Source organism: Protopterus annectens, chromosome 2.part0 (assembly GCF_019279795.1).
Source record: "Protopterus annectens isolate FY-2018-M chromosome 2.part0, PAN1.0, whole genome shotgun sequence".
Lineage (NCBI taxonomy): Eukaryota > Metazoa > Chordata > Ceratodontiformes > Protopteridae > Protopterus > Protopterus annectens.
The window spans coordinates 98,484,217-98,493,475 of record NC_056728.1 but is presented as its reverse complement, the minus strand read 5'-3'; positions in this window follow the sequence as shown (position 1 = coordinate 98,493,475).

Below are 9,259 nucleotides of genomic sequence, written 5' to 3'. Positions count from 1 at the left end.
CTAAGTAGAACCTCAGTTGTCTATGAACATCCAAGGAATGCAAAGTCCTTTCTGAGGAGTTCTGTGGCTGAGGGTAAAAGACACATAAATTAATTGTCTGGTTTAAGGAAATTTCATTAACTACTTTAGGCATGAATGAAGGGTTAGTCCTGATACAAACCCTATCATTATGAAAAACGAGATAGGGTGGAGAAGCAATAAGGGCTTGGATCTCAGAGAACCTCCTGGCAGAAGGGCCACTAACAAGACTATTTTCCAAGTACAGAATTTATGAGAGGATGAATGGGCTGGTTCAAAAGGAGCCAATGTAAGCTTTTCCAGCACAAAGTTTAGGTCCCAAGGGGGTGAGATAGGCTTACAAGAAGGTCTTATGTGAAGGACCCCTTTCAAAAACAGCTTGATGTCCAACCTGGAAGCTAGAGGTGGAGTCAAGGGAAGGCAAGCAGAAATAGCAGAGAGGTGCACTTTCACCGAGGAATAAGTTAGCCCTGAATGTAGTAACTCACACAGGTAAAAAAGAACCAAGGAAAATAAACTTGAAATGGGTCCTGTTTTCTCTTGAGGCACCAAAGGGAGAATCTTTTTCATTTTAATAAATAGTTTCTCCTGGTACTTGGTTTCCTGGCCTCCTGCAGGATATTTGAGTACACCCTCTGAATATAGGTGCCTAAAGGGGATCAGAACTCATCACCCACAATGTCAGATGGAGATTGAGAAGGTGGGGATGAATAAGGGAACCCTTGTCTTGTGTGAGTAGTTTGAAGTGGTGAGGTTACATGTGGTGATTGTCCTGGGCTAGAAGGTAAAGTAGGGGGAAACCAATGCTGTCTTGGTCAGAATGGAGTCACCAGCAGGATTTTTGGTTTGTCCTTCTGTATTTTTAGGAGGACTTTGTGAATCAAAGGAAATGAAGGGAAGGCATAAAGGAACATTCCCTCCCATGAAAAGGAGAAGGCGTCCACCCTCCAGGCTTGTGGATGGAGAAGTCTTGTGCAAAAGAGGGGCATTTGCCTGTTCTGGGAGGAGGCAAACAGATCTGCCTGAGTAACACCCCACATGTGTATTAGATCAAGAAATACCTCCCTGTGAAGCATCCATTAGTGGGAGGGTGTTAAGGTTCTGCTCAGGGTATCTGCCATCCCATTGTCTTCTGATGGAATGTATACTGCCTGCAAGTGAATGTGTAGTGATGCACTCATGGACCAAATTTGAATAGCAAGACTGCAGAGAGGGTAAGACTTTGTTACTCCCTGTTTGGTTATATACCGCAGAACTGTCACACCATCTGTGATGACGCTTAGAGTTCCTGGTAGAAGGATGTCTTGAAAGGCCTGTATTGCCAAGAAAAGGGCCCTTAGCTTTTTTAGGTTGATGTGGTCCTTCCTTTCTTGAATGGACCACTCCCCCTGTACTTTGTGCTGGGTGTTTGGCATTGTGAAGGATAGCCCCCAACCTAGATCTGATGCGTCTGTGTAAAGATGCTGTCTGGGTGGAGGGGTCTGCAAGCGTACCCCTTGATTGAGGGTAATGGTAGCAATCCACTAGGAAAACTCCCTTTTTAAGCAGGGAACAAGATGAAGTTTTGTTTCAAAGGGATGATGTTGGTTCCAAGAATTTCTCAAGATCCATTGAAACTTCCTCATGTGCATCCTGGCTAGAGAGATCATGGGAATCAAGGAAGCCATGTATCTTAGGATTCTGAGAAACTCCCTGAGATGATTGATGGGGGTAGCAGGGAGTTGAAAAACTGAATAAGAAATTCCAATTTCTGGAGAGGGACAAAGACTGGCATCACATATGTCCTTATCCTGCACCCCAGAAAAACAATATCTTGGGAAGGAGCCATTTGAGGCTTTAGGCAATTCACCGTGAAGCCTAGGCTCTGCAAGAACTTGCAAACCATGTCCAGGTGTTGGGACAGTGTGAGAGAATCTTTGTGCAGAATAAGGAGGTCATCCAAGAAAGGCTAACTTTATATACCATGCAGTCTGCAATATGCAATGACTGGGACTACACACTTTCTGAATACTCTTGGGGCTGAGGAGAGCCCAAAGGGTAAGGTAGAGAACTGAAAATGTGAAGAACCCAATGAGAAACGTAAATGTTTCCTGTAAGTGGGATGAATAGGGATGTGAAGGTAAGCATCCTTTGGATCCAGGGAAACCATGAAGGCTTGCTGAGGAATAAGGGGAAGAAGGTGCTGTAATGTGAGCATTTTGAACGTAGGCAAATTGAGGAAGCAATTTTGGTGGGATAAGTCAAGTATGGGTATCCAGAAAACATATTTTCTTGGAACCAAAAACATCCTGGAATAGAACCTCTTGGCTAACTGATCCTCTGGTACTACTTTTATAGTTCCCTGACAGAGAGACTTGGCTCAGGCTACTGGGGAAAAGTGGAAGCTGATTGGGTGGGGGTTGAGGAACTCCCTGGAAGTGTGGAATTGCCCACCAAATCATGAAGTATCCCCTCTTGATGATGGACAGCACCCTCTTGTCTGTGGTGATTTTCTGCCAGGAGGGTAGGAAAAGTGTTAGGCGTAGGGATACGGGGGGGGGGGGTGGAACTGGGTAACTGAAGAGAGTCACAGTGGAGAAGCTCTATCTGGGTCTGGCTGCCTCTGAAAGGAAGAAGATGTGGTGGTGGTAGAAGATCTACAAGCAGATTGTTTCCTAGGATGCCTCCGTCCCCTGGACTGAGTTGCAGAGGAATGAGAGGACTGCCTCTTGCCAACGCTATCTTTTTCAGGGTAATTTCTATGGAATCTGGAAACAGGTGAAACCAATAAATGTTTAAGATTTTGGAAGTCTTTACCCTTTTCCTGCAGAGACTTACGTAACTCTGCAGAGGCAGTTCAAAAGAGGGCTTTGTTGTCCAAAGGGGCATCTGACAACTTAGCTTGGGCATCCAAAGGTAAAGGCTGTAGTTGCAACCATGAAAACCTCCTTAACACAAAACCAGAAGCAGCAGACTTTGAAGATGCTTGTACAGCATTGTAGCTGCACTTAGTAGAGTGTCTGGTCACTTGAGAAACCATGGACAAAAGGGTACTCAGTTGGGCCTTAGCTGGTGAGTCTGGAACCTAAGCCATAAGGGTAGAGGCCATAGTCAGGGAGTCTAAAGCAAACTTGGCCATGTGGGTCTGGTAATTAATAGCTCTAATGGTCAAGGTGGACGAAGTATATACTTTCTTCCCCAACCTGTCCATAAATTTACCGTCTTTATCAGTAGGGAAAAGGAAAGAGGAATGTAGTTGCTTAGAGGACATCAGCTGACACTGCAATGACTCCAGGATCTGCTGGAGAGTTCTTGAAAAGGTACTGCTCCTTTGCAGACACTTTATAAAATCTGCCCAGTCTCTTAGAACCAGGAGCCTGTGACTCTGGGCTCTGAGAGGCAGCAGAAAAAAGCATACTGGAATGCTGGAAGCAAAGGTGGAACTGCAGATGGTGAGTGCTGCTCCATATGCAAGAGTTCAAAGTATCTCTTTTTAGTCTCAGAAACATCTGAGAGCTCCGACTTGAAATGTTGCCTAAGCAGGGAAATGGTATCTCCAAAGGAGAAATTTTCTCCAGAAGAGTCAGGAGTGAGGGACTCTTCTTCTTCAGGAGTTACATAATCCTTAGGGGAATCAATCTGAGAACAGTAAGTTAAAGACTCATCTGAGGAGGAAGACTCTTTCTCAGAACCTGTGGAACAACAGGTAGACCTGACTGGGGAATCTGGGTCTGGAGAAGCCTTGAACAGAGTCTGGGAAAATGTCTCTCAGGGAGGAGTAGGGTCTTTTGTGCTGTGTTTCTCCTTCTATTTTCTTTTTAAAGAGGTAAAAGGAGCAGCAGTAGGCATGGGTGCTGACGTTATAGTAGATGGCAAGGCAGTAGCAGGCCACTCCGAAGACACAAGCAGTGGTTCCCCCTCACCATCAGGTTCTGATGGTTGAACAACCTCAGCAGATGTACTCTGGGTATCCGCTCAACTGGCTTACATTTTGGTTCCCGATTGCAGTGAAATACCTGATGCCCAGAGCTATCCTGGGCTGATACTCACCTCGAGAATCTCAACGGACAACTGAAGCACAGCTTGGGTGTCGGGCCTAACTTTCCTGGCCTTCTTCCTAGGCAGCTCCTCAGAGATGCCCGCTCTGCTTTCCATTCCGAAAGTCAAACGTCAGAGATGCTGATTCTCTAAAGATTTAAGGCCGCTAGACAGCTTCTAAGGGTTCTGGGAACAAAAGATTGGCAAATGTCACAGCACTTGTAATCATGACCAACCCCCAGACAAAATAAGCACTTCTCATGTGTGTCCTTATGTGGAATTTGTTTTCCACAAGCACACTTTCCTTTTCTAAATGGCATGTACATCTGAAAAAGGCAAAGAAAGAAAAAAAAAATCCCACAAGGTTAATTATCTCAGTGCGGAGAGCCAGAAAACAATCGTCGAAATGGGTGGCCGAAATCAAACAAATGCCAGATTCCTGAGACTGGCAATCGGATGTCTGAAACACACTGCGGGAGAAAAGTTATGAATTGGGTACATGCAGATGTTGCAGACATAGCCCACATCAGTTTATAGCCCCTGCATGCAACATCACATGTACCCCTATTTCTAAAGACTTTGGTGTACTGGCTGGATGTCCGCTGCTGCAGGCAGCAACTCCCTAAGGTTATGAATAATGCAACATGAGAACAGAAGGACATATATACGTAATCTCAAAGGTTAAAATGTTGTCTACAGGACTAGCCACAATGAGTTTAAATATATTTAATAATAAATAGTAAAAGAACATGAAAATGCTGAATATCTATTTACAATAACCATCAAAGTTTCAATCACAAGAAATATTAAAATAACACAGATGAATAGAGTCACACAGATACAGAAAAACAGTACTTAACTAATCTCACTACATTTTCCTGACTGATCTAAAGAATTTCTATTCCCTGGTTACTTACTAAAGCAAGGCAACATGATGTGGGTGAGTGATTCTTTTATGTCAGGTGTCAAAAACAGACTTTCCTGAGACCTCTGTCTCATCTAGTATTAAAACATCATTTCAGTCTGGATTACAGAATGACATCACACACATCTGGTCATCTGACTTCTGGTTACCATACTATCCCCTTTACTAGAAACTGAACCAGAATCTCCCACATATGTGTTACCATACACACATATAGAGCTTTGCTAAGATGTTTTATAGGATCTGGAAGCCATGAAACCATTTTAATGCTTCCACCCTTCCAAGGTGGCAATTAGTTCACTGCAAAGGACAATAGCACAGGATTCCTAGTCCTTGCTTCCCAGACATTTTGTCTCTGGCTGCAATCAGAACTATAAGATACAATCTTTATTCCCTAAATTAAGTAATTTAATTTCAAGCAATTTTTCAAAGTTAGCTGGACTGAGATAAACCTCTTGTCTTCCAGTATTCTCTGTTACAATATTAATTTCAACAGTTATAATACAGTCTGACACATGGATGTATTCCTTTGTTTCTGACCAGCAGGACCCATGTTTGTACATTTTTAACACAAGCAGCTTTACAAAGACATTTTCAGCACAAACACCAGTACAAATCAGTTTGACATACAAATGACATATAATTCTTGACAAAACTCCAGCTAGCTATGTTAGCATATGTTACACACGGATCTACTTTGAAAGGCTGAAATTCCAAAACTTCGAAAATTAGTCTGCGGAGACCAGAATATCAAAGTTTGGTACTTTGAAACTTTAATAAAATAAAAAATAAAAATAACAAAAATTAAGTTTTTTGCAGGGGGCAAGCCCTCCTTGCACCCACCCACAACCCCTGCTAAATAAATATTCCAACTCCAAGATCACACAGCAGTAAGGAAAATGGTAAATCTCCTGTTCCACGAGGGGTGGAAAAATGTACATTCATGAAAGAATATGTCTTTCCCTCTTGCTCACATCTGCAGTGTGTGTCCTTTACCTTGGGACCAAACAAGGAAGATCCATCAAAGGGTGAATTGATGAGTGAAGACTTAAAGGACTCCACAAAATCACACAGTCACATCCAGACATGTCTCCTAATGGGTATACCTGAACCTGCAACTTGTGAGGTACCTTCCAGTGCATGGGAAATCAACCTCATGGATGCATCAGAAATGGACTGGAGGGTGGCCAGCTGCAAGGGGATTCTATTTTCATCCTTGACAGAGATGGACCCAGAAAGAGATTTGGCAAGCTCTATGGTCAGGTCTCTTTGTAACCTTGTAAAGTGTGGCAAAGCTCTGGGCTCTCTGTTAGGGGGATGGACAGAGGAACTCTGTTTTGCCAATTCCTTCCTAGTGGCTGAAGACACAACCATGGTATCAATAGGGGCTCCCTTGCTCCAGTGTGCCCAGTCCTTACAGGGAAGCTAGAATTTTGCCTGATTTTTTTGTAATCGGCTCTCCAGTATCTGGCTTCTTCCATGCACAGTGAGAAACAATATCTATAAGCTCATCAGTCAGGGGGTCACCCAAGACATAGGCAGGCCTCCAGGAACACCAAATCCTCCTGGGAGGGGGTGTTGGAGGACCAACCACCTTTTTGTTTCAGGAGCTCTAGGATGTCTCCAAAGGAGATGTTTTCAGGTGGAGATCTGGGGGATCCTTCTCCCTCATCAAAATCAGTGTCATCCGTGCAAGAGGAGATTTCTAAGGGGAATCTAGATATCTCCTCTTACACATTCTCTTCCAAGGGACTTCCTCAGTGGGGTGTTCTGCAGAAGTATCAGAAGAGATGATTTTGTCCTGATGGACTGACTGGACTAGTTTGGGGTGTTTGTCCCAGTGGAATAGATGGATGATGCTCAGAGCATAGAACCAGATGAGACAAAGTGGTCTGATCCGAGGGGAGCAGGGATGTCCCTTCTCTAGACAATGAGAAAGTCCTCCCACAACCTCAAAGACAGAATGCCTAGGGGACATAGAAGTTGATGGCAAACGGGCCTGAAGATTCCCAGCTGCTGGTTCCTGCAACCACACCAGCACTCCATCAGAGGAGGAAGTCAGACCCAAGCTATCCAGCGCCAAAGTTCTGAGGGGAAAAAATGGAAAGCTTCTGAGTCGATTCGATCCCCCTGGACCTGGTACCAATGCTTCAACATTGAGAGTCCTCTGGCTCTGAAAGGCTTGGAGACGGTCGATTCAGCAAAATCACCGGAGTCGAAGAATAGACCATCTTCAGACCTGATGAGGACACCTCCAGAGATCTTGGATCAGAGGGCTCTGAAATGGTGTGTTGGATTGGAGAAGGAGGTACCAAGGAGGAAGTGGACAAAGCATGGCTCACGGATCCTATGGGAGTCATCATCTTGTCCACATCAGCTTCTGATAAGCTTCTGGAAGATCTAAGATTGGTGGATGGAGGTCTGGAGTGCCTACGAGGAGATCCCTCCAGGAAAGATGAAGGGAGTCGTGAAGAAACTGGATCCGATAGGAGCAAAGGGTTTCAGATCCAAGGAAATCAAGGTTTTGAACCAACTGGATCCAAGGAAATCGGATCAAACTTCTTATGCATCTCAGAAGGAGGTGCCAATGAAGGAGCTGGAGACCTCTTATGGGACTCCTTTTCTCTGGTATCTGAATCTGACTTGCCCTTGTCAGATTTTTGGTAGGGGTTTGAGCTACTGCAACTGAAGAAGTAGAGGACGAAGGAAGGAGCCCTCTCAAGACTAATTTATTTCTCTGATCAGTTATGGCTCTAGAGTTAAATCCAGAGCAGAATAAACAATCCTCATCCAAGTGCGTGGGACCTAAACAATACACTCATTCCCTGCTGGCTTCTGAGATGGGAAGCTTATGTCCATAGGTAACACACTTTTTAAAACCAGTTGGCTTGTCAGACATTGTTGTCAAAGTAGAGAATTAACTAAAAACACTAATGGAAGAAAAGATTTTTTTTTTTTTGTTTAAGTGAAGGAAATGGGGGGGTTAGCAAGAGACAGGAACTATCAACAACAGATGAAAAGAAGTACTCAAATGAGTAACTGAAAGGAAAAGAACACCAACTATGATACTTAAAGGAAGAACCAAGAAACAGGAACTACAAAGAACACTGAAACTAACTAAAAATTTAAGCGTGGGGGTTAGGAGAATTAGAAAAATGTAAGAGACAAAAATGTGACAGAATAACTCATGAAAAAGGATAAATGTACTCCAAAGTTCAAGAATGACAGGATCCATGTCTGATGCTGAACAGTGGCAAATGAAATCTAAGATATATAAGGTTGGTGGGGCATTACAGGAAAAAGGAAGCACTCGAGAGTTCTTGGATCTGATGATCTGGGAGAAGTTGAAGAGTTGGATCCAGGTCTCAGATCTATCAGGTGAAGAATAAACGAAAAGGACAGCATCAGATATAATGCTTAACAGCAATTTAAACCATATTTTCTTGTCAAAACCTCCACAGTACATTCAAATAACTTAATTTGTGATAAAATCATCTTCAGATGTTAAAAACACACACAGCAGGGACATACACATAGTAAATAAGGTATAAATGCTGAAGAAGATCTAAGTGTGCAATATTATGGTAACAGATTAACAACAGTAAAGACAGGCTTCTAATGTCTAAGAACACAGATACACACTGCACCTTTAAAAGAAATACTGACATTTTCCTCAGGAACAGTAAAGACCAACATTTGTCAAAGATAGAAGCCAAATAAACACTACTACAAGCAGAAATTCCCATAGGAATTACTGTCAACACCAAAAGAAATTGTGTGTATGTGTATGTGCCTATATAAACAGAGAGAGAATAATATAATGATAGAATAGGAGGAAGGGGTCCTCAAATGTGGCTTACCCGAGTAGTAAGCCAGTGAAATCAGCACTGGATCTTGTAAAGAGACAGAGAAGTTTCTCCTTTGGATGGTAAGTAAAGAAAGAACACTCACTTTATGTGACAGCTGTAGGCTTCCCCTGTCAGGACATCCTCCGCCAATCAGCTGTCACCAGAACAGAGAGGGAAGGGAGAGACTGAGCATATGAAAGCTGGCCGATAACTCGAAATGCAGCTAAAGCAGTGGGAATGATGAACACTATTTGTTCTGACACACTGCAACACTGACAAAACCAGAACAAGTGTGTATTCTGATTACTGTTAAATGATAACATTAATTTGTATTATTATTTGCAGATGACTGATATTGCTGAGATGATACCTGTGTTAAAAGCTTGGTTTGTTAGTAACTTTAAATATTCAAGGGCTGACTATGGTGGAATGACTTAAACATCTACAGAGA